Source organism: Ursus americanus, chromosome 13, assembly GCF_024610735.1.
Source record: "Ursus americanus isolate L20-20 chromosome 13, mUrsAme1.1.p, whole genome shotgun sequence".
NCBI classification, from domain to species: Eukaryota; Metazoa; Chordata; class Mammalia; order Carnivora; family Ursidae; genus Ursus; species Ursus americanus.
Window position 1 is genome coordinate 12388660 of NC_142139.1, and position 24707 is coordinate 12413366.

Genomic DNA, 24707 nt, shown 5'->3' on the forward strand with positions numbered 1-24707 from the left:
TTTTTCTTCTTCAGTTCGATGTCTATACAATCCTTTGGCATTTTGTAAGAATTGTTTTCTAATTTTTGAGTTTGGGGAGTTCTTGTTATACACCACATATAAGTCCTTATCAGAAATAGGTTTACAAATATTTTCTCCCAGCCTCTAGGTAGTCTTTTCATTTTGTTAAATATATTTTGAAGAGAGGATTGTAATTCTGATGCAGCAAAATTTATCAATTTATGATTCATTCTTTTAGTGTCCTAAGAAAACTGTCTAAGCCAAAGAATTCTTTCTGTTTTCTTCTGGAAATTTAGAGTTCTAGGCTTTAGTTTTAGGCTTATTATCATTTCCACAGCCACTGCCCAGAGATTGTCTTTTGCTGAAGTTGAAGAACATCGCTGACACCTCACACTGGAAGTGCTGCTCAGAAAGCCGGATGACAGATGATAGAAAAATTGCTTGAAAGCATCCTGGATTCTCTCAATGGCCTTCCCTTTCCTAATGAAGTGTTATTTAAATGATCCTTTGCGGGCTGAGAATTTGGTGGAATGAAATGAGGCAGGTGAATGGGGGGGGGGGGGAATAAAATAAATAAATAAATAAATAAAATCAGATTATCAATTCCAACAAAAAGTCTGCTGGAGTTTTGATGTGGGTTGCTGTAACTCTACAGATAAATTTGCAAACAAAAAAAAAGTTAATAATATGTTTTCTTCTAGTCCATAAATATGGTATATCTCTTTCTTTATTTAGTTCTTAAGTTTATCCTAGCAACATTTTACAGTTTTAGATATATAAGGCTGGCATATCTGTTGTTAAAGTATTTCACACTTTTGATGCTACTGTAAGTTTTTTTCTGTCAATTTCCACTTATTTTAGAATTTAGAAATAGATTATTTTATATACTGATGCTAGCACTGAGATGTGCTAAACAACCTTATCATTTCAATTAATTTTTTTTTTTTTTTGCCTTGTTACAATGCCTTGACACACTAGTGCAATTGAAATTGGGAGGGTAGTTATTGATTAGTTACCAAAGTTAGGAAACTACTTAATATAATGTTCCCTGGTTTTCAAAAATCATTGAAGAAATTCTACCTACACATATAAATTTGACGACTTAAATGTATTGAAGAAAGTCCTTGAAAATCATTATCTGCCAAATCTCACCAAGATGAAATACATAACCTGAACAGCCAAAACTATTAAGAATAATTTTAAACTTCTCCCTAGAAAAGAAATTTCCAGGCTAAGACACTTCCAATGGAGAATTTCACTAAACATTAAAGAGGAACTATGACCAACCCTAAACCATCTCACCCTAAAAATAAAAGAAAAAGGAACACTTTCCAATTATTTTATGAGATGAGTCTTTCCCTGGTACCAAAACAAACAAAAGATAGTACATAAAGAAGAAAAGAGAAAAGCAAAAGAAAACTACAGAACAATATCCCTCATGAACATAGATACTAAACTGCTCAAAAATATAAAATCAAGTAAAATCTACCAATAAAGTGGGTTTTCTTCTGCGAATGAGAGTCTGGTTATATATTAAGAAAACCAATTCATATAGTCTACTATATTAACAGAAAGCAGATCAACCCCATAATTGTATCAAATGATGAAAAAAACATTTTATAAAATTCTACTCATTCATGATAACTCTCAGCAAACTAAAAATAAAAGGAAATTTCTCAGTCTGGTAAAAGGCATCTGCAAACCCTATATGTCACATTTGCTTAAAAAATGGATTCATAACTTATATTATGACCAAAATAAGTTCCAAATGAATCAGAGATTAAATGAAAAGGAAATACCTACACAAATATTACAGGTAACTAATTTGTGATGCCAAATCCAGAAGCAATAAGAGACAAGATGAATGTGATGACATTTTTAAAAGTTATTGCAAGAAACATCAAAAGTCAAAATACAAATGACAAACTAGGAGACAATATTTGCAAAATACATCTAAGAAAAATATTCTTAAAATTCAGGGAAAAAATAGCAAAACAAACATGAGTAGCCATTCTTCAGGAAAAGATGTAAACAATCCTTAAACACATGAAATATGCAATGCGTCACTCATAACAAGAGAAATGTGAATGAAAATGGCATTGCAGTGTCAATTGCTTGCCTATCAGAGTGGCAACTCATTATGTTGGCAGGGCAAACAGCCTTCTGAAACACTCCAGGGGAATTTGGCCATACTCAGTAAATGACATTTGTGTTTGAAGCAGCAATCCAACTTCTAGGATCCTTTTAGGAATCTTTCTACAAATTCACCTAGAATATATATATGCCTCCTAAAATACAATACTTCAAGTGTATAAATTTAATTATTGGTAGTAAAATATTATAAACAACAAATTGCCCAACCATAGAAGATGAATAAATTACATATATCTATATGAAAGAGTTCTCTATAGCCAGAAAAAGGATGAAAAACATTTCTATAAACTGATAAGTAGTTGTTACCTAGATAAAATGAACAAAAGCAATGACCTTTAAAATATCTTACCAATAAAATAAGCAAATGATAACAACTGGATAAAGCAAGAGTGGCAAAATCTGAATTATTTCAATACTCTATTTCCATACTATTCTTGTTTCATCAAATATTGTCGACATTATTCACACTGAAAAATTTAAAACTAAGGAAGCTAAAAAATCATATACAACAGTTTCGTTCACTCTGGAATTTTCCTTATATTTACATAAGATTAGATCTACAGTTTCAAGCAAAGGAATGATAACTGGTTACCCACTTTTCCTTCCTTGGGTTTCAAATGGAAAAGAAACAATCGGAAGCTGCATACTTTGATACTCAGAGTTCAACTGTCTTCAATGTAGGGTGGCAGAGAATCACTCAATTGGAAAAGCGGGTTTTACCCTTTTCTCACCAGGTATTACTCCATCAAGAGTGTGGGACTGAGCATAACCACCCTCAGGAATGACAGCATTTGCTGGCCCTGATAATGTGCTTTCTATTGGCATGCTGTTGCCCAAGCATTAAAAAGCATTCTGCTCTGCAGTTCTCTCTTTTAAAAATTCAGTAACTTCACTTCTTTGTAAAAGGCATCTGATTTTAAAAGCACAGATAGATGTACTGAATTTTATTCTATTGATGGAAAAGAAAACGTACTCAACACCAAACATTAGGCAGTCATCTGTCAAGAAAATAAACAATAGACCTCCACCCCCAAATTAAGCACAACCTAGGACTTCGGTTTAATTTTGTAAACATAGAGTGTACTACTTAGAACTTAAACATTGAGAAAAATGCAAAAATACCTTGAAACTTGTTGCCTAAAAGGGAAAATCCTCTGAAATTTTCAAAATGGGAGGTTATTTTTCTTTTAGTTCCATGCCCCAAGAAGGGGATGTTCAAATGCTTCGCTTGCACTGAAATCACGCCATATGGCTGCCCTCCGCCAGCTGCTGCTGATATCCTCAATCCTTAAATATGCCCTTTAATTTTTAAGCTTTCACTTATCTTGCTTCATCTGCCAAACACTGTGATTCTACTGGATTGAAAAGACTAGGAGGGAAGTTTTACCACAACTCTGTAGTTTACACCACTGTATGTTTCATGAATTTGCTTGCATTGCTGAAGTGGAAAGTGTCACTAACTTAAGTCCTTCTAACATAAGTCTATCCTCCCCATCTTGTTTCCATCATGGCCTCACTGTGTGATTCCATCACACCCTGGCCTTCTTTCAGTTGCTTGTCTACAGTGTTAGATTGTGAATCACTTGAAGACAAGTACTCTCTTATTTTTTCATTATCTACAGTATCCACAAGGTCCTTAATAAATATTTTAAATACATACGTAAATGAATGGCTGACAGAAACATCTACAGGGCTTGGTGTTTCCTCCTGCCCGCAGATAGCTGCAGAGCACACCATGGCTGGGACCCATCCTTGACCCCTGCTCTGCTCTTTTGCCATTCAGCGCAGGCCTGTGTGAGCAGGGTTCGGGTAAAAAGGTGGACACAGAAATGTGTGTGTCTGGGGTTGGGGAGGGAACAACACACAGTTTGTTCCTGAAATCTCCCCTTTCCCCTGCCCTGAGTGCAGCTGGTCTTCTGTTATTGTCAGTTTCCTCCCATTACATTCCTTATCTCCTATTCTGTTCCACCTACCTTAAAAAGGAAAGTTGTTTACTTTGAAATGAAGTTGAATATTACCGCCTATCGATAAAACTGTTTGTGAAGCAAACAGAACTTGAGGCAGCATTCAAAAGGTAATAAACCTCCTGAAGAGCTATAAACTCCACAAGAGAGCAATCTGAGAGCTCACCATAATAGTAATAATTAACATTTATTGAGCACTTAATATGTGCCAGATATTTTGCTAGGCAGTTTACACTTAACCCTCTAGCAATTTTTTGAGATGGGCATTATTACCTTTTACAGATGAGGGAGCAGTCACATAGCATTCAAAATAGTTTTATCTGACATCAAAATACATTCACTTAAACATGCAGCTGGAGGCATAAAAAGTAATCATGGAAAAGAGACACTGCTTTGCCCAAATCCGGTAGAACTATGGCATCCTTTTGATCCTAAGACATTCACAGGATGGACTGATGGAAGAACATATTAAATATTTCTATACCACTGGAGTTGTTCTAAAGTGGGGGGGGGGAGGGGTGGGGAGCTATAAGCCTTGGAACCCAGCACAGTGACTATGTCCCTTAAAAAAACAACCTATGCAAGCAACCAAAAGAAGTCCAATGCTGTTCTCTACAATATGCAGTTACTTCCCAGATTTATTACCAATAAGACCAGCCATTTCCTTGTATAGAATAATACCGTTTGCATTATCACAGTCATAATTACTTTACTGATCATTAAGATTAGTACTAAATTCAAAAATCCTTTTTCTTTAATTTTACACACTTGAACAACTAAGATACTTAACCAGAAATATTCCAGTATCTTCTAGTAGTTTATTAGTCCCAGTGCCATACTATTATAATCTTAACATGTAATAGTCTATTCTTTAAAGCAAGTCTTAAATCCTTAAAAGAGAAACAAAACAAAAACTAAAAGAACTACACCACCTGTCTTTTTATATTTTTAACTGATTTAGATTAATATAAATATCAGGCTTATTGAGGTCTATAATGCTTTTCTCCTATGATTCTCTAAAATGTTCTGAATCAATTTTAAAAACACTAAGCCTCTCATCCTTCATAAGCTCTTCATTACTTTTCAAGTCAATATCTTCTCTTTAAATTCCCCCTGCCTCTCCTCTCTTTTGGCATCTTTCCTGACCATTCTTTAAATTTTTTTAAAGCCTCCTTTATATCCGCACAGAAAGTCACATTTCCCCTCCTGCATCTTCCACTATGTTGTCTTAGTGTGATAGAAGAATGAAAAACAAACTGTTTCTTTACACTGTAATGATTTACATTTCTTAATTAAGTGATACATCCCAGTGGCAGTGAGAACAGGGTATTTGGGGAGGGCAGGGAGAAACATTTTGATCTGAAAGTACCAAGCAGAAATAAACATAACGATGGCAGTTAAAGCACAGTGCTGACTTGGGAGGGATTACAAGAGCCAAAGTGTTCACAGAATAGTCTGGCACATAGTGCCATTAACAAATATTTCAGACTCATCATACACATAGCAATGACAAAGCTTTCAGTGGAGTTATTATAAATATTCAACAAGAGATATTTTTCCTCATTCCTGGCTAATAATTATCAAAATATTTTCTTATGGGCCCAAACTGATCCAATAGAAACACAAATATGTATTCATTTATTTTGCAATTGAATAAGAGAATTAAAGGACATTTCTTTTAGCAATAACCCTTTATTGACCTTCTAGGAATTTTTATCACTGCATTTTGATGTATCGTATTAATAATGTCTTGATGTATGTTGTGGTTTAACTAGGTATTTTTAAAGGTGACCTTTTGATTTGATTGTTTAGCTGACTTTGGTGCTAATAAGATAAAGAATGAGGTGTCTAATGAACCTTGTGTATGGAAATAATGATAGATGGCTTATTTGGAATTCTACAGACGTGGCACTGCCAAGCCTGCTGAGGAGTCTTTGGAACCTAACTAATTTTAGAGAGAGGTTTTATTGATTACACAGAGACGGGGCACATTTTAATCATTTTTATGGCACTGTATAGCCTGAGGTACCAAAATCCATTAAACAAGGATTATAAACTTTGTTTTAAACTGGATCCTAAATTGTTTCTTGATGTATAGTCAACAACAGCTCTGTAAGATCAATCACAGTTACTAAGGCATATTAAAATCAACTTGTTTAATTTTAATTGCTCATATGCCTGACCCTCTGTGGTGCAGCTGTTCATGAAGCTAAATTACTTTTTTCCCAGAGAGGAGTTTCATTTGAGTTTACATTGCAATCATTTCTTTCCTAAGGCCACCAACATACTCTACTTTTTACATGTCTACTTTTAATTTACTCTGACTATCCATAAAAAATGTACTGGAAATGATGCCTAGATATGACATTTTGGGTTATTCTGTACATCTTTTCATCTTTTTAGGGAATAAGATGATTCAATAAAATTGAGTTGAGTGTGAAAACATATTGTGCAACTGTATACAGACATTTGCAAAAGTTTCAAGTGGACGTATTCTTACAGAATCCTAATATGGTTTAACTAAACTAGCTTATATCTGGGAGTAAAAATGTTTATTTAATGGCATGTAAATTGCCTTGTTTTAAGTGGGTATTTTATGTGTTTGATGTATTGCATAGATACTAGTATAAATACATGTACATCTTAAGCATTTATCAAAATGTAAAAGATTATAAATCAATACCTTTATTCTATAGCATATGAGAAAAAAGGAAAAGAAAATAAACATATGAGCATAACTTACCTGGGAATAAACTGACTTTAACAATCAGGAGACCTGACTTCAAGATCTAGTGTTCCATTAAATAATTATGTAACCAACAAGTTAGTTAATTTCTTTAGGCCCCCATTTCTACATCTGTAAAATAAAAATAAAATAAAATAAAGATATGAAAATCTGAATCTCACTAGGCAATACATCTGACAATGTTTCAGAAATTTAAATGTCCATTATTATTGTACATATGTACACATATCCATATGCTCATATATATGATCATGTGATTATATGATATATATGATTACTCGGTTTGCCAAAGTATGAAGAAATATACAAATAACTGTAATCAGGAAAGAGGTGACAGAAAAGAGTACAGTGCAGGGGGCAATTAATCTAATTTTAAATTACACATACTAGGTTAAATGAGCTTCGTGCATTTTTAAAGCTATGGGTTCAAAATAACTAGACCAACACTTAAAATTCCAGGCTTGCTAGGTTAATAGTGAGCTAAGCACCAAGACTGCATTAGTACAAAATGTATCCATTGCATGTATATATAGTCAAACTTTAATTAACTTAATTGTTCTTTAACTCTCCAGCTTCAACTCAATAAAAATGTTTAAAAAATTAACTTCAATGTTTTGAATTTCAAATGAAGTTGAATACCACTATTGGTGCCATATCCTTAAGCACAAATTGAGTGAGAAAATTACTAGCATTATCATATTCAGTAATATGTATATTACTTCATTTCTTAAATATCAAAATGTGCTCACTTATGCATCGATTATGAGTAACTGATTATTCTGATCAAACTATTTAAGCTACAGGAATGAAACGTCAATGTTAGATTCAAGTTTTCCCTTTTCTCAGTCTTCAGATGCATCCTAAATTAACATCACTAAAACACTTTGTCAATTTCCTAAGGGAAAGAAATAGATAGAGCAGGATATAGTGTATCAGTTTATGTTTGCTAACTGATAACTCTCCACCCCAGGACGTGTCATGTAAATTATATTGTGCTACTTGTGGTTGGTGAAGGCAAAATCCATCTGACAACTGAGAAGCATTCTCTCCATTGACTATTCTGTTCTCTTTAACTTCCTTGATACTTTCTCCTCCATCCCCCGCTCTCTCTCTTAAATACATTTTCCTTAAAGATTTTGGCCTTCCTCCAGGTTTCTTTTTTTTTTTTTCATCTCTATCTCCCAAGCAATCATTTACAACTATCACCAATTTGAAGACGATCCTTAAATTTTTATTGGTAACCAGACTTCCTATCTTAGCTTTAAAATTAAATATCAGATGATTTCCTCAGTGTTTACTAAGACATCCAAAAAGGCGGAGACTACATTTTGACTTTATTAAGTGTTACCTCCAACACGTAGCATAGTACCTGGCACATGGTAGGTAGGCATTCAATTAATGGATAATGAAGGAATGAATGAATGCACATTTTATTTTTTTAAATATTTTTTATTATGTTATGTTAGTCACCATACAGTACTTCATTAGTTTTTGATGTAGTGTTCTATGATTCATTGTTTGCATGTAACACCCAAGTTGAATGCACATTTTATAAAAATTAATCTGATGTCAACATTAGATGAAGAAGACACTATTGGAGATTCTGATTTAGCTTGAAGCCTCTGGCAATCATTTAAAATGAAATGATGAGGCTCTACAATAGAGGACTGAGTGTAGGACTAGAACAAAAATTATTTAAAGACATTGGGGAGGATATGTGTTATAGTGAGTGCTGTGTATTGTGTAAGACAAATGAATCACAGACCTGTATACCTGAAACAAATAATACATTATATGTTAATTTAAAAAAAGTTACCTAAAGAGCCATTATTTAGAAGAAAGGCCTTACATGCCTATCTTGCAGTTATGCCATTACCTCAATCTGGAAAGCCCTTCCCCTATCGAAATTATTCCAGTTCAAGAAAGAGGCTTAAGGCTTATTTATTCCATTAAATTTAAGCTGCTTACCAGATCCCACATTATTTTCTGCTCTCAACTCTTACTAATAAATGAATAATCACACACACACACAGTGGAAACAGCATTAGCTTTAGAGAACAGCAGGCACATTAAGATATATCCCTGTCGATCACTACTTCTGTGGCTATAGGCAATCTTTTTAATGTTTCTGAGGCTCCCTATCTTCATATCCTACAAGATTACTGTCAGGATTAAAATTAATAAAATAGTACATAAAATTCATTTTGTATAAAAGACACAGAACTTTCATTTCTATTGTATTTGAAATGATGTTCATACACTCGGCACTTATTTTTTTTCTCTGAATACTTCAGGTTTGTCATTTAACTAGAAAGAGATATTTAATGAAGGTTATATAGGTCTTTGTTGCCTCCATGGCACACACTTTATACTTGATATATTCATGATCATTATTTGAAATTTTTGCAACTAGCTCCATATTTATAAATATTTTATTCTATAGTATTTGATTTGAAAATGTTCAAAGTTATGCCCCCAGGCATGTAGGTGTTTAAAGCTTTAGAGTGATGGAAATAAGAATGCATTAATCTGGGTCTACTAAAATCTTGCTTTTTCTGGGTGTATTTATTATGCTAGAAAAAAATTATGCTAAGTTAAATAAGTCACGCAGAGAAAGGCAATTATCATATGATCTCACTCATATGTGGAACATAGGGAAGCATGGAGGACATTAGGAGCAGGAAGGGAAAACTGAAGCGGGGGAGATCAGAGGGGGAGATGAACCATGAGAGACTATGGACTTCAGGAAACAAACTGAGGGTTTCAGAGGTGAGGGCTGTGGGGGGATGGGCTAGCCCGGTGATGGGTATTAAGGAGGGCATTATCTCAATGAGCACTGGGTGTTATATGCAAATAATGGATCATGGAACACTACATCAAATTACATACATACATACATACATACTTTATGTAAAAGTCTTAGTTCTTAATTTCATAAAAAGTATCCAAATTCCACACCACAATTTTTGAGGTTCTAAAAAATGTATTAGTTTTTAAACTTGAAAGTGGTTTTTTTCAGCAAAAGGTAAATAAAATGTTGACAATATCAAATATCAGTATACTTTGGTTCCTGCATATACTTCTATAAATATTATTCTCTACCTGCATAATTTAACCCAAAACTTTCAAACATCAAGTCAGATGCTTAAGTTGATAAGAGTGATTGAATTTTGCTAAAAGTCAGAGATAGTAAAATAATCTAAATATATATTTTTTCAAAGTTCCTATGATTTAGTATTTCAATAAAATATTCACATATAATTCCAAGAATTTTAGTATTTCAGATAACACCTTCAAGGACAGAAGCCATTATAAAGCATATTTGTATTTTGCTATAAACTACAAATGGTCTTGAGAAACCTGAAAGTTTCTGCATTTTCCTAGTGGCTTGATGCTAATATCCATCCCATTATCCTATAACTCACTCAGGCATTTAGGATTAGACTTGTAGTGAGTTGGAACCACATGTTTCACTGCATTTTGTCAGATTACTCTTTGCCAACATCAACAAGGAAACTTACGCAGTCTCAATAAATTCAACAAGTTAATAAACAGATGAGTAAGGTTAAAAATTGATAAATTACAGTCACCTTTTCTTACAAATACCAGACTTTACTATGTTATGCTCTGTGCTATTTAGATATTTTGAAGTTAAAAAATTTAAAAATACATTGTGTGCTGCAAACATTCTGTGGAGTTTGCTATTTAGACTTTTGCAGAGAAATCATCCAAGTGAAAAATTGGACCGTCTTGTTACTGTCACATGATTTCCTATTAGCTACTAACCTGTATTGCCTTAAATTGAACATGTGGCACTGTGGTACATTTCATGTCACATTTCTCTCAGAAGTTCAGCATTTTCTGAACATTAAATGGTATTTGTTGAAAGTCAGGTCCTAAGAGAACCATGAGTCTGAGAACTTTGGCCAACATGAAAAATATGGCAGAAGGACATTTGTTCCTTGATGACCTGGTTCCAGGCGCTTTTACTACACTTCCAGAATCCAAAGCTCAGTCATTACTTAGCAGCCAATGACAAAGCCCAAACTCAAAATACTAACAGAATATACAGAGAAGATATCACATGATTCTATATGGAATTAACAATATTTTTTTTAAAGATTTTATTTATTTGAGAGAGAGATAGAACAAGTGTGCACGAGCAGGGGGAGGGGCAAAGGGAAAAGCAGACTCCCTGCTGAACAGGGAGCCCATCATGGGGCTGGATATCAGGACCCTGAGATCATAACCTGAGCTGAAGGCAAATGCTTAACCGACTGAGCCACCCAGGCGTCCTCAACAATATTTTTTAACTGTGCAGCTGTCTTAATAAAAAATAGAAAATTGAAGGTGCGACATAAATATCACTGGTGCATTTAAAAGGAAAAATACTGGAATTATCAACTAGCAAAGAAGACAAAGAGCTTGAGTTTTAGCTATACAGTTTATGTCGCATTTTTAAAACAGGAGCCATTCATGCTGGTACAGGGAGATAAAAATTTTCAAGAAAAAACAAAGACAGTTTCAAGTGTTCAAAACAGCATGTTTAGGGGCGCCTGGGTAGCGCAGTCGTTAAGCGTCTGCCTTCGGCTCAGGGCGTGATTCCGGCGTTCCGGGATCGAGTCCCACATCAGGCTCCTCGGCTGGGAGCCTGCTTCTTCCTCTCCCACTCCCCCTGCTGTGTTCCCTATCTCGCTGGCTGTCTCTCTGTCACATAAATAAAATAAAATCTTAAAAAAAAAAACACAGCATGTTTAGATTATTTTATGAATTGCCATGCATTTATTAAACACCTGTGACTTGTAAGATGCTGTGTTCTCTCCCCCGTAGGAAGTCACACAGACACTGACCTGGAACCATGGACACTAAGTTTACCATGTAAAATTTTAGTGATATTACAAAAGAAAAAACAGTGTTTTAGAAGGAAATAACAGGGAAGCATAATAAACCTGTTATCCTTTGCTAATTAAATCAGCTATAATACATTTCATTCTTATATATGTTTTTGCACATAACCTTGAAAAGAATACATATGCATCGGTCGGAAGAATGGCACACTGGGTTGGCAGGCAAAACATCCACTTCAAACCTGATAATTAATATGCTGGAAGTTGTTGCAGGCAGTAAGATTTAGGGTAGTCAGAAGGCAAATCAATGAGGAGAAGAAAGACCACACACTGAGTTTCTAAGTGTCAATTATGAAGTATGAGCACATATTAAGGGAAAAGATGTCCATAGGAAATTAGAGAGGGAGTGGTACATTATAAGGCACAAAGGAGAGGTTGAAAATAGGGATGTATATTCAAAAATCATCCATGATAAGTAAATGGTAGAGCCACTGGTGATTTACAAGGGAAGAATAGAAGGAAAAGGGAAAGCTGAGGATAATTCTTATATAAATACTAAAAAAGGAAAAGGAGCTGTCCTTCAACATAAGATTTTCAGATACGAGTCCCTTACACCTAATGTGCTTCTACTAAATATATCGTAATTTTGAGATATTACTACCCTATTCAGTGAATCATCAAAGTTGAAAAGTGGTTAAATGCCAGTTTAACAAAATATTCTTATTTCATAATAATGCTATTTCAAGTGCTAAAAACAAATTCTAACATATCACTGCTTAGTAAATATCTCTGAACCAAATTTACAGCAAAAATATGCACACCAACATATACTATGTCTTTAGAGAAATAACATGATAACATTGGAAAATTTTCAAGACTGAGTCCATCTGGCTCTACAGCCTATTACCTTTTCTGTATCTCACTACCAATGGAGAAGTTATTTTGAGAAAATGAATATCAAAAGTGAAAGGTAAGCAGTATAAAAAGAAGAAAAAGAAGATAACTGCATTGATGATTGCTTATGTTCTATTAATAAACTTAATCAAGATTTGCAAAAAATTATATGAACGGGCTTTATTTTTATAAAGATTAATCTGATGTCTACATTAGCTGATGAAGATGCTACTGAAGAGTCTTGTTTTGTGGCAGAGTCATAACTGAATCATTTCCATTTGCTCAGTCCAGATCTATCTAACAATCATACAAAGGGCTTGCCCAAACTGGCAGAAGCAAGTTAACTATTACTCCATAAGAAAATAACTTTTTAACATTTCTCCTCTTGATTATTATTATAACCTTAAATATTATTATGGGATAATGATATTAGTATTTAAGGTACTTTTTTCCCCCCTTCTTTTGGTTTTCAAGTTTTCTAAAGCCATTATATTTTAATAAACCATTGGTTTTATATTAATTTTCTAGTCATAAGTTTACTAAGAGCTCCTCACCCATAGACTTTTTTTTTTAAATCATGCCTTGCACTGATAAAACCTAAAAGTGGCCAGGAACATTGAACTTTTCTACTCAATTCAGAACCTGATTTCATTACTTCAAATCAAGATCTAGCCCAAAGCACATTTTCAATGAATGCAAGCAAAGTCATGGAGGGGATTAGAGGTGGGGAGTTATCCTGATTCTCAGTGGTTCACTATGATAACTTTAAATGAAGTGGCAAATATATTGCTTTAGTAAGCTTTGGTGAAAAGTTTTAAATACTATTATTTTGATCACACGGAGGAATAAGGTTTCAAATAATATTATTATTACTAATATTATTCAAAAATAATAATTCTCAGAATATAGTTTTAACAAATTAGAATACAAAAAGACAAAGAAATATATTTAATAATTATAACTGAAGAAAAATAACTTTTCAAAGAGCTCATTTTAATTACCATTCAGGTTTTCTTGACAGCCCTTTGAAAAAATATAAGTGGTACTTATTTGTGGAAGAATTTCTGAATTTCTAAGCTCACATCATAGCTTGTGGGCTTTATATAGTAAGAGTCACTTCGGTTACTCTCATTATATCTTCTTAAGCTTTGATTTTGCCAGCAAATATTTCTCTGCAAATGGGCTGGCCCAAAACAATGGCACCATTAATTGCTAAGTGAGCTGAAAAACAATGAGACCTCCAGGCTCTCGTACAAATTGGACAGTCAGAGCTGTCGGCCTAATCAGATACGGTTGTGCTCGCCTGTGGATCAGTTGGACTCCTTAGAAATGTTCTCCACATCTGTCACTTTCCCACTTCTCACAATAAGCACATGTCAAGCTTTATAGTTCTACAGTCTTGTTTTCTAAGAAATCTGTGCATATATGTAGGCAAGAATCGTATTGGTTTGACATAGTCCTCCAGAGGGAGCTCAATTAGAAGCCAGGCTCAGAGAAAAACATAAAAAATACATGAGTATAAGAAAGGTTCACTATTTGTGTGAGTTAACGTGAATAATACAGTAGTAAAACCTAAAAATCTTTCAAAAGCCATGCATGGATCTTATTAACAACTGTTAATTTCTTATCTAAGTCAATACACCACCATTTCAGAACCCTATGCACCCATTATTCCCCATCTTATGCAAAAACACACTAATGACATTTAATTTTAACTCAAAATTAAAAATTATTTGTGTAAGGATTTCAATAATTATGAAGAATTGACACCCCACCTTTGGAATTAACATAACCAAAAATCATTGCATTGAATTCTTAAGTAGCAACTATTATAATTATTTCCCTCATTCTGACAGCAATGAAAATATTTGATAACAAAAGCAGGAAAATAGTCTCATATAAGTACATGACTTAAAACATGTATAATTTTTGTTTTTAAACAAGGTGCTTTTGGAATCCTCTACTTGCACTTGACTAGCTCACTTTTTTCAAAAAAATATTAGAAACTTATTAGTTATTGGGGTGCCTGGCTGGCTCAGTTGGTAGAGCATGCAACTCTTGATCTCAGGATTCCAAATTCAAGCCCCACATCGGGTGTAGAGCTTACTTTAAAAAAAAGAAAAAGAAAAAGATACTTATCAGTGACTACTCTTCTTTAATCATCTTCTATTATTACTTCCTTTTCAGGGCTTATTATGTTTATCTTGCAAATTAAGCTATAAAAGCACAGAGGAATTATTTTATGAATAATATATCATCCACATAAAGGGTGATCAAATACAAATGTGTGTTTCTTTATTTAACAAATATTTGTTGCACACCTAGCTAAAGTCAAGTCCTGGGCTAGCCTGGAGACCCAAAAGTAAATGAGAAAATACAACTACAGCCACAGACCTGAGTCAACTTGATAAATATACGTAAGTTCTTCAAGTAGTTAGCTTACATTTTGTTTGTCTATTCCAACCTGTTCTTTTGAAACAAAGATGTAATCTATGAAAAGGGCATAGGCCTGCAATCTGGACTCTTCATCCCTGACACTATTAAGCAATTATAATTTAGGAGAGTCACTAACTTTGTGTCTTTGTTTCCTTTTTTGCTTGTCATGTGTTTTTCTTCATAGCTCTGCCTTTGTACAAGTTCATAGATATAGAGACACTGATACTGTCTTATATTTCTTAATTTTCCCTGTGGCTTAGTTCAATTCAAATTCTTCAACCTAACTAAACTTATAGGTAAAATAAGAATTTGCACCAAACTACCAAGTAATATACATATAATAATATATAGTCACAGGCAGCATTGATTTTAGTCCAAACTTTATGGAAATAAAATGAACAGCTCTTAAGTCTGGAATTTGTTTTATAGGCAGGCATTGTTCTATGTGATTCAATGAAAGTATCTCATTTAATACTTTCAACTGTATTAGTACTAGGGAGTAGTTATTTAGCAGTAAAAATTCACCCAAACAATCCAGGACCCACCTTCAGTATATCTATATTCTTACCATTAATGTAAAGTCCTCGCCATTACACAAGTTCACTGCCAGTTAAGTCACTATCTTTGTCTTTGTTCTTTTTTTTCTTAACTTTTTAATTAGAATTATTAAACAGAACACATAAGAACATAGGTATGTATATGCACCCATCACCAACCTCTTTCCCTCTCTCCACTGAATTAAAGTAAATCCCAGACACCATAGCATTCCACTTTAAGTACCCTCAAAATATTATCACACATAAAGAAAACAAAAATCATCTCTTAATATCATATACTACACATCTAACAAGTTTCAAATGTTCCCAAATGTCTCATGATTGATTTTAATAATTGGCTTGTTCAAATCAGGATTCAAACAAGACATACATTTTTTTTCTTTCAATATCCTTCTTGTTATATCTAACATATCTGCTGGGTCTTCAAACTTTTGACTCTACCATTTGTTTTGTTAATAACTCATTATTTTCCCATTTTCGCATTTCACACTTCCAAAAGCCCATTTATCCTAACACAAGAATGGCCAATTCGACCCTGATAATTCTACTATATTGCTACGCAGCTGGGATCAAATATATTTAGTCTGGAACTATGTCCTGTCACTATTAGAACAACGTGCTGTTTGATGAACATCTTTAATTATTACTAAAAAATTATAGATATTTTATGCACAGTGGTCAGTAATTTATTTTCCTAGATCAATCCCAACAATCTGTCAATGTAGGACTATTCATGAAGAGTCAGAATTTTTGTTTCAATAAAAATACTTATAACAAATGTTTTAAATGCTTAAGGAGAAAATACAGATTCTTTTAATTGATCCAGCCAGCTCAGAGATAACTACAATTGTTATTTTGCTATCCTCTATTTTCTTAAGTAAGATTTAGAGAGAGACAGAGGGATTGAAGATACTGAAAGACTGATAGGAGTAATGGGGGCAAACTCTAGATTCAGATAGAACTAATTCAAACCCCATTTCTGATAATTATTAGCTTTTTGATCTACACATCTCAATCTTTCTGAGCATCTTTCCTCACTGCAAAAAAACAGAATAACGTTTATATTGTTGAGCAGCTTAAATGTTGTGTGGCAATTAAGAATGCAAGCTCATTCATTACACTGCATAGATTATGCACTAACTTATTAATGCTTTCAGAGTGTGAACTGTGAAATGGAATTAATAAGATATAAATGTGTATATTGAGAATTTGCGAGAGTCTGTACCATTTTAAAAATGTATTAAAAAACAACAAAAAAAACCCCACAATCTTTCACTAAAGGTATTTCTTGTTTGAAATCTCTGATCATACTCCCATCATCAAATTTTAAATATTTTTTTAAAGAATTTATTTATTTTTATTTGAGAGAAAGCAGAGTAAGAGAGGGAGAGAGAGCACAAGCCAGGGGAAGGGGCAGAGAGAGAGGGAGAAGCGGATTCCCACTGAGCAGGGAGCCCGATGTGGGGCTCCATCCCAGGACCCTGAGATGATGACCTGAGCCGAAGGCAGATGCTTAACCGACTGAGCCACCCAGGCACCCCTAAATTTTAAATATTTTAATAGCCATGGCTTCAATTATATTATAGGCTCAACAAATAGAAAAATAGTCAATATATATGTACGTAACTTAACAATACAAAGAGCTCCGCTTGCTGACTCTGTTGACTTCATTTATACTCAATTATTTTTAGCCAAACGAGTGACCCATTTGAATTGCATAAATATAAGTTAATGATAATTATCTATGATTTAAGGACACCTCTGACACCATGTGAAATGAATATATGTTACTGCAATCTTAGCTAGTGAATATAAAAATAATTCTCTTCAGCCTTGCAGCTGTCTAGATGCAAATAAAACATTTGAGATTTTGCACAACCTATACTCATTTTCAGACTTGAATGTGTCATTTCTCGTCCCCCCAGAAAGAGATAACCAAAAGCCTACCAAAAAATGCTGTCTCTGATTTTTATTAAAATGTAAGCAGAGTCAAAAGGCTCTCTTTGGGCCAGAAATAATTCTTTCCATAATCCAAAAGAATAGTCTCTCTGCCTGATGTAAATGCCTTGATTATTAGAAAAATAATGTATCAGAAATTTGACACAAAAATGGACATTTATTTTTAGAATTTTATTCACCTGCTTCTGTATTAAATTGCTTTTGTGTAATATCCAAGTAGAGCAATAGAAAATATTACTATAAATAACTGATTTAAATTAAAATAAATTTAAATGTGGCCCAGAAGAACAAAAATGTTGATTTTTAAAAAGAGAACCTTACAAGGAAACACTTTCAATACATTCAATTTTTTTAATGCAACTTCAGAAAGCAATTCAGAATCCCAGGAAAGAGAATTTATGGAACGGAACCCTAGGGAGGAGACCCAGATATGACACCTCTGATTTCCACCTGGACAGTTCCATTAACACATTTGAAACACAAGAGCCTCCCGAGACAGTGCGGCGTTTTGTCTCACTGACTTTATCCTATCCATCTGACAGTCACCCTTTGAGATCCAGGCCTGGAATGTGTCCCAGCTACAACACGATGTTAGTTATATTAACTGTGATAGAATAAAGAATGTGCTTTAAATAAACTAAAATGTGTAATATAATTAAACAAATACAAGAAATCCAAAAGACTCAGAAAAAGGAATTAAAATTATCAGGCCTAATGGCTCGAAATTAAAGCAAGCAGTGTCTCAGGCAAGCATGTAGGTGTGTGACTGAGCTGGGTAAATGGCTTATCCAGAAGGGACACAATGTCCGGAGTGGTTGAGGAAGTGAAGAGAAAAGGCTGCATCATGGAATTAGCCAGATCAGTGAAAAGCCTGCAGAGTTAGAAGGGAAAGCAGATGGTACACACTGGTTACATTTACAATAGCAATACCAATTCTAAAAGCCCTGTTTTTTCTTTTGTGATTCAGTCTAAACTATCCAGACATTTTTTGCTATTACTGAGACAAACACACACAAGGTCTTTGCAAAAGTTTACAATACTTTTCTTCCCATTCACAATTTAAAAAAAAACAAACAACTAGGAATGTTCATTATAAAATAAATATTCTTACAATTAGAAACCTAATGCTTATTTTCAAATGTATTCATCACTTTTAGTGAATAATGTATGTGAAATTTAAGGTTCCTTAAAGCTCACTTAATATAAATTGTTATGTGTTCTCAAAACTCTCATTCTGGGACTAACTTAATATAAAAATTGTTATGCGTTCTCAAAACTTTCATTCTGGGACTAACTACTACAGTGGCTTGTTTTAAACTTTTTCCTTATGTGAATGAAAAATCAAAACTTTTTAAACCTTCTCTAAAAGTAATATGGTCATTCTCTCTTTGGCCCAAGTATTGCAAAATAATGGTCTACTTTTTGAATTTTCCCATTGTGTTTTTCACAGAGACTCAACTTTTTCTTGAACATCTCTCATACTCAAATCTCACTGAAATATACAAAAATACAGTTAAATATGTGCAACATTAATGTGTGATTAAAGAGTTTACACTTGCATATAATATGAATTTCTACTTGTCTTTACGCTTCCTTCATCTAATCCACATATGACTCAAATTACAGATCTTTTTAAAAAGATTTATTTATTTACTTATTTGAAAGACAAAGCGCATGCATGCAGGTAGGAGGCACGGGGTGGGTGGGGGTGGAGAGTCTTAAGCAGACTCCATGTTGAGTGTGGAACCTGACACAGGGCTCAGTCTCATGACCCTGAGATCAGGACCTGAACCACAACCAAGAGTTGGTCACTTAACTGACTGTGCCACCCGGCGCCCCTCAAGTTACAGATCTACTCTGAAGAACAGGTGGAAAATCAGTAAGAAAGTAGGCAATTCTGTACTGTTATTGCATTGGTAAAACAGTAAGTGAAATTAGAGTGTTTTACCATCCTAGTAATATCAGGAAAGAGATAATAATTTATAGTAGACAGTATTAAGTCAAGAATGCTTATTGTATATTATAATATAGAATATTCTATAATATAGAATAGTAAGAAATGTATGACTAACAAGCTATTTTGAGTGGGGAGGGAAGACGGGGAGGAAGACTAAATAATAAAATACTTGCATTTGGTTAATTTAAAGAAAACAAGAAAGGACGGAAGAAGAATAGATAACATATGGGACAGGTAGGAAAACAGTTACTGAGAACTTTAAATAGAAATATTTCACAGTTCTATTAATAAAAAATGGACTAAATACTCCAAAACAATGAACATGAGAAATTATTAAAGAAAAATAAACTACTTATAAAAGGCATATCTTAAATGTAAAGCTACATAAAGTTTAAAAGTAAAAGTAAAAATTGAAACAAAAAAATTATAGTTATATTAATAGACATTAAGGCAATATGTATTATTAGAGAATAAATGGCACTTTAAAATGTTTATAAGCTGGTGAGTCCACTTGAAAGATATAAAAATTCAAAATCTTTATTGATCTAATAGTTTACCTTCAAAGTATATTCAGCAAAGATTAACAGAACTAAAAGGAAAAATTGATTAACCCTCAATTATAGTTAGAACTAACATTTTTCTCACTAACAGATCAAATAAGCTGATAAAAAATCGGTAGACACATAAAAGAATGACAATGAGCAAATCTGACCCAACTGATTGATACATCTTTTCACATAAACATTTATCAAAATGAACCATACGTTGAGTTATAAAGGAAGGCTAAACAAAGATTGAAATTATTACAGAACACCAAATTCTGTCAAAGCAAAGCAGAGATGCTGTGCATCTCTGACCACAGCAGAAATGCAATATAAGAAAATCCCCAACTTCTAAAAAAAACAAAGAAGAAATCAGAATGAAAAGTACAAAATATTTTTTAACTAATTGACAATGAAAAAACCATATGTCAAAGCCTGAGGAATACAGCTAACCCTGTACTTAGAGAAAAATTCATAATCTTGAACATTTATATTTCGTGAACAAAATGAAAATGAGTGATCTATGTATCTATCTCCAGAATCAGAAAATAAATAGCAAATAAAGAAAAAAGGAAATAATACAGTAAAAGCAGAAAAAAATAAAAGGTAAATTTACACCAGACAGAAGTCAATAAAGCTACAAATTTATTCTTTAAAACAAAAAATGTTGACAAACATATGGCAAAACCGAGCAAGAAAAGAAAAGGGGGAGAGAAAGCAGAACTTAACCAACATGGGGAATGAAAAAGAGGACCTAATTACAGTCTTAAAAAAAAAGAAGAAAATATATATATACAACTATATACCAGTAAACCTTAAAATTTACATGATCTGGAAAATTTTCTAGAAAAACAATTTATCAAAACTTTACCAAAGAAGAAATTTAAAAATTTAAGTATTTCTATAAATGTTATATCTTTATTTGTCCTCTTTTTATAAGGAAATCTCCAACTTCAAATTAACTTACCAGGAAATTTTTCCAAATACTCAAGCAAAATCCTATGCAGTCTTCCAGAAAATAGAAAATGGAGTCATTCCCATATCATTTTATGGAGTCAGAATAACCTTGATACAAAAACCTGAAAAGGATATTGTAAGAAATGTAATATACACACCCATTTCTTCATGAAAAAGGATAAGAAAAAAATCCTGAACAAAACATGAGCAAATCAAAGCCAGCCACATAAAATGAATTAAAATTTTATACTTAATATTGAGGGTTTTCTGTGCCTGAGAAATTGATGGCCACTAAAGAAATACGAATAATATTTTTTAAAATTATGGTTGATCCTAATCCAAAATATATTCAAGCATAATATGATGATTTACATATATAAACTACGTAAGAGACTCTCAAAACAAAATTCGAGCAAAAATGGTTAATATTCTGGTCATTTTCCGATGTAGCTTTCCTCACATAAATAAATCTTGTGACCCTAATAAATCAAAGAGAATATATGTAATAAAAGATTTCTCAAATATGTTCTGTACAATTCTGGTACACTTTAAGAGGAAAACACACTAGAGTTTCCCAAATTTGTTTGATCTTGAAACCACCATCTTCCTTTTTCTGGCATGAAGCAGCACTCTTTGAATAATTTTGCTTTAAGTAAACTTTAAATAAATTTGACAATTCAAAGAACTTTTTGAGGTTGGTATGCCATGTATTATACCAATGAGAAAACTAAAGCTCAGAAAAGGAGGACTCGTCTAATGTCACTGGGCAGGCAAGTGGGAGAAAGTCCACATGTCTCACTTTCAATGTCTCATGAAGTCCATATAATAGAAGTCTAAGATGCTATTTTATTCACTTAGACTATGCCAATTTTGTCACGTCTTTACAAAAAAAAATTTTTAGTCATATGTCAGCAACTTGGTAATTATATTTTAAAAATTCATCCCTCTTATCACAATTCATGCAAAATATGAAAGGTGAGAGATAACTGACAAATTTTTATCCCTATTCTTAGTCCTACTTTCTCTTTTAAAACATCAGATCATTGGCAATGATATTGAATACAGCTAGTTCTCCCATCCCAATTTTCCTTATCTGAATCTTGCTGGATCAATATCCTTTTACTCTTTGACTTTATACATCTGCCTTGCCAGTTATAATCATGGGTCAGCCCATCTGCCCATTTCTTTTGTTCCTTTTCCCAGGCTGCTAAGAATACATTGCAGTGAAATCAATATCGCTATGCAACTATCTCACTATGTTTTTAAAAATACATTTGACACTTATCCACTTATTGTCCCAATTCTTTAATCAACGATTAGTAGAAGATTCAAATCCAAGTTTCTAAGCCCAGCAAATGTCCTTGTTTCATACTATCAGGAAATAGAAACCATCTGGAGCAAGTATTTTCAACCTCCTCCCCACCTCAAAATTTACTTTAAAAAAAAAATCACTTGTATCAATTCTATTTGCACTTTTCTGAAAGAAAACCATGCTTTCTTACCAGTAATTGATTCTCTATCAATTATCATCTGCCTACTCAACTCTTCTTGGAAGAGTCATCTATATTTGCTGCTTCTTCCATCTCACTTTCATTCTTCCATTCATTATAATCTCTTTCCTCTGATTACTCCATTTAAAAATGTTCTTGGGGGAAAAAATCTCCTATTGTCTCACAGTTGTCAAATCCAATGACTTCTTAGAAGTCCTCATCCTTCTTGACCCCACAGTCCTGATTTTCTAAAACTGACTGCCCTATCTTTAAAATTTCCTGATCTTTGGTCTTCTATTACACCTCTGTTTTCATAGCTTCCCTAAGTTTCTGATTATGCTTCATCTTTAACAGCAAGTTCCCCTTTTTTGCTACTTAAATACTGGTTTTTCCCAAGGTTCTATTGCTATCCATATTCTCTTCCATCTATCTTCATAGGCAGAGTGATCTTATGATTCACATGAATTCAACTATTAATTACATAGTCAGAACTCGAGTCTGTATCTTTAGCCCTGGCCAGTCTTCTGAGTATCAGAGATGTATGTTTCCAAAGACTGCCTTATCAAACTTACCATGTTGTACCTCCAACTTAGCCTGTTCAAAACCAAGTTCCTCATTTTCCCTCTAAAGCCTGCTTTTCCACCTGTCTTCCCATATAATAACAAATCATCTTTTACTCAGTTGTCACAGCCAAAAAACCTACCATTCACAATGGTCTCTAAGCTTCTAATATTAAATAAAGCTTTTGAGTCTTATTTTAATTACTTATCTAAGGATTTCACCCTATTTCCATTATCCTAATGGAAAAGCTCATTATCATGACTAGTTTTAGAATCTGATGATAACCTTTTCCCACTTTCTCTCACAACAAAAATACCCTTTGCCTTGCTACTAGAGTTCTTTCAGGACATATTTTATTATTTTCATCTTCCATTGAAAAAATTCTTACCCATTTCCCCACTACCTACAGTACATAGATGAAAATCTTCACTATAGAATTCAAGACTATTTGTAATGTAGCCCAAACACCTGCCTAGATGTTCTTCCAATTGCTGACTTCATTCATTCTGTCTATACTCTAGTCATATAAAGTAACTCAGTTACTTTAATATATCAGTCATCACCACACCTCCATGATGACGTGCAGGAAACATCTACAATGTGATTTTTTTAAACTATTCTTTGCTTTTAAAATTTTACTTTCTTTTTACCTAGCTTTATACTTAGCTACCTAATGCACATGCATAGTCAAGACCCAATTAAAATGCACCAAATTCTGTCAAAGCAAAGCCAACTCATCTCTTTCCTCTTTATTCAGCAAAATCACTTTACTTTTCATCTAAAATTACATAGCCTTTAGTGAGACTTTTTATATTATACATAGTTGTGAAGTAGTGAAAATAAAACCATATATCATCTGGGAAGTCAGAGGTATTTTAATTTTCATCCCATATCTTTTTTTTTTTAAACTATGAAACCTTGGAGAGGTCATTTTTTTCCCGTCTAAAACTTAGTTTCATCTTTCAAAGAGGTGTAACAAATATATCACAGGGATGTTGGAAATATTTAAAAAGGCATAGTGCTTAGAACATTATTTAATTTCATTCACTTTAATAAAAACAAAAACAATATAAAAGTAATTAGGTACATACTAATGTTTTATGCACTTTACATGTATTGATTCATTTAATTCTCACAATACTACTAGACGATTATTAGTATAATTTTCCCATTTTATATATGAGGAATCAAATACTTAAAAATGTTAATTAACCTGACCAATATCACAGATATAGTAAATAGGAGAGCCAGGATTTCAAAACTAGGTAGACTGGTTCCAGGTCTCCCTCTGGCTAATAAAGGCAAACATCCTTTGATATTTGTGTTGTTTATCTAAACTTTCTCCCTTTCTGCTTTTGCTATCAGCTCCACTTCCGGTCCCATCCCTGCCCAGATTCTCCCAGATGGTTCATTCCTGCCTTTGACCTCTGACTTTGTCATTTAGACTGTCAATCTAATATCTGAACATCTGCTTTGCCCAACAGATCCTGTGTTTGTGGATCCTTTTGCATTTCCAGGAAACCCTCAAATATCTCCCCACCACGAATACCACCAGTTCCTCACCAGACCAGCACCCCATATCTCCAACAATTCCAACTGTGGTCACATGGCCAGTATTTCTATAGATCAGTGCTTTTCAAGTG

At 33.4% G+C, this 24707-nt stretch overlaps 1 long non-coding RNA gene across 4 annotated transcripts in view; it reads right to left on the reverse strand.

The window, feature by feature from the left end:
• The window catches only part of LOC123793334 (uncharacterized), a 500602-nt gene that overhangs the window by 67835 nt on the left and 408060 nt on the right, over positions 1–24707 (reverse strand). For 3 of the 4 annotated variants that reach the window (XR_015726465.1, XR_006779913.2, XR_006779914.2), the window contains 2 exons: positions 21024–21135; positions 6862–6975 (listed from right to left, as the gene is read on the reverse strand). This is a non-coding gene — a long non-coding RNA (uncharacterized LOC123793334). The remainder of the gene's footprint in view (positions 1–6861; positions 6976–21023; positions 21136–24707) is intronic. The other variant, XR_015726466.1, reaches the window with a different exon arrangement.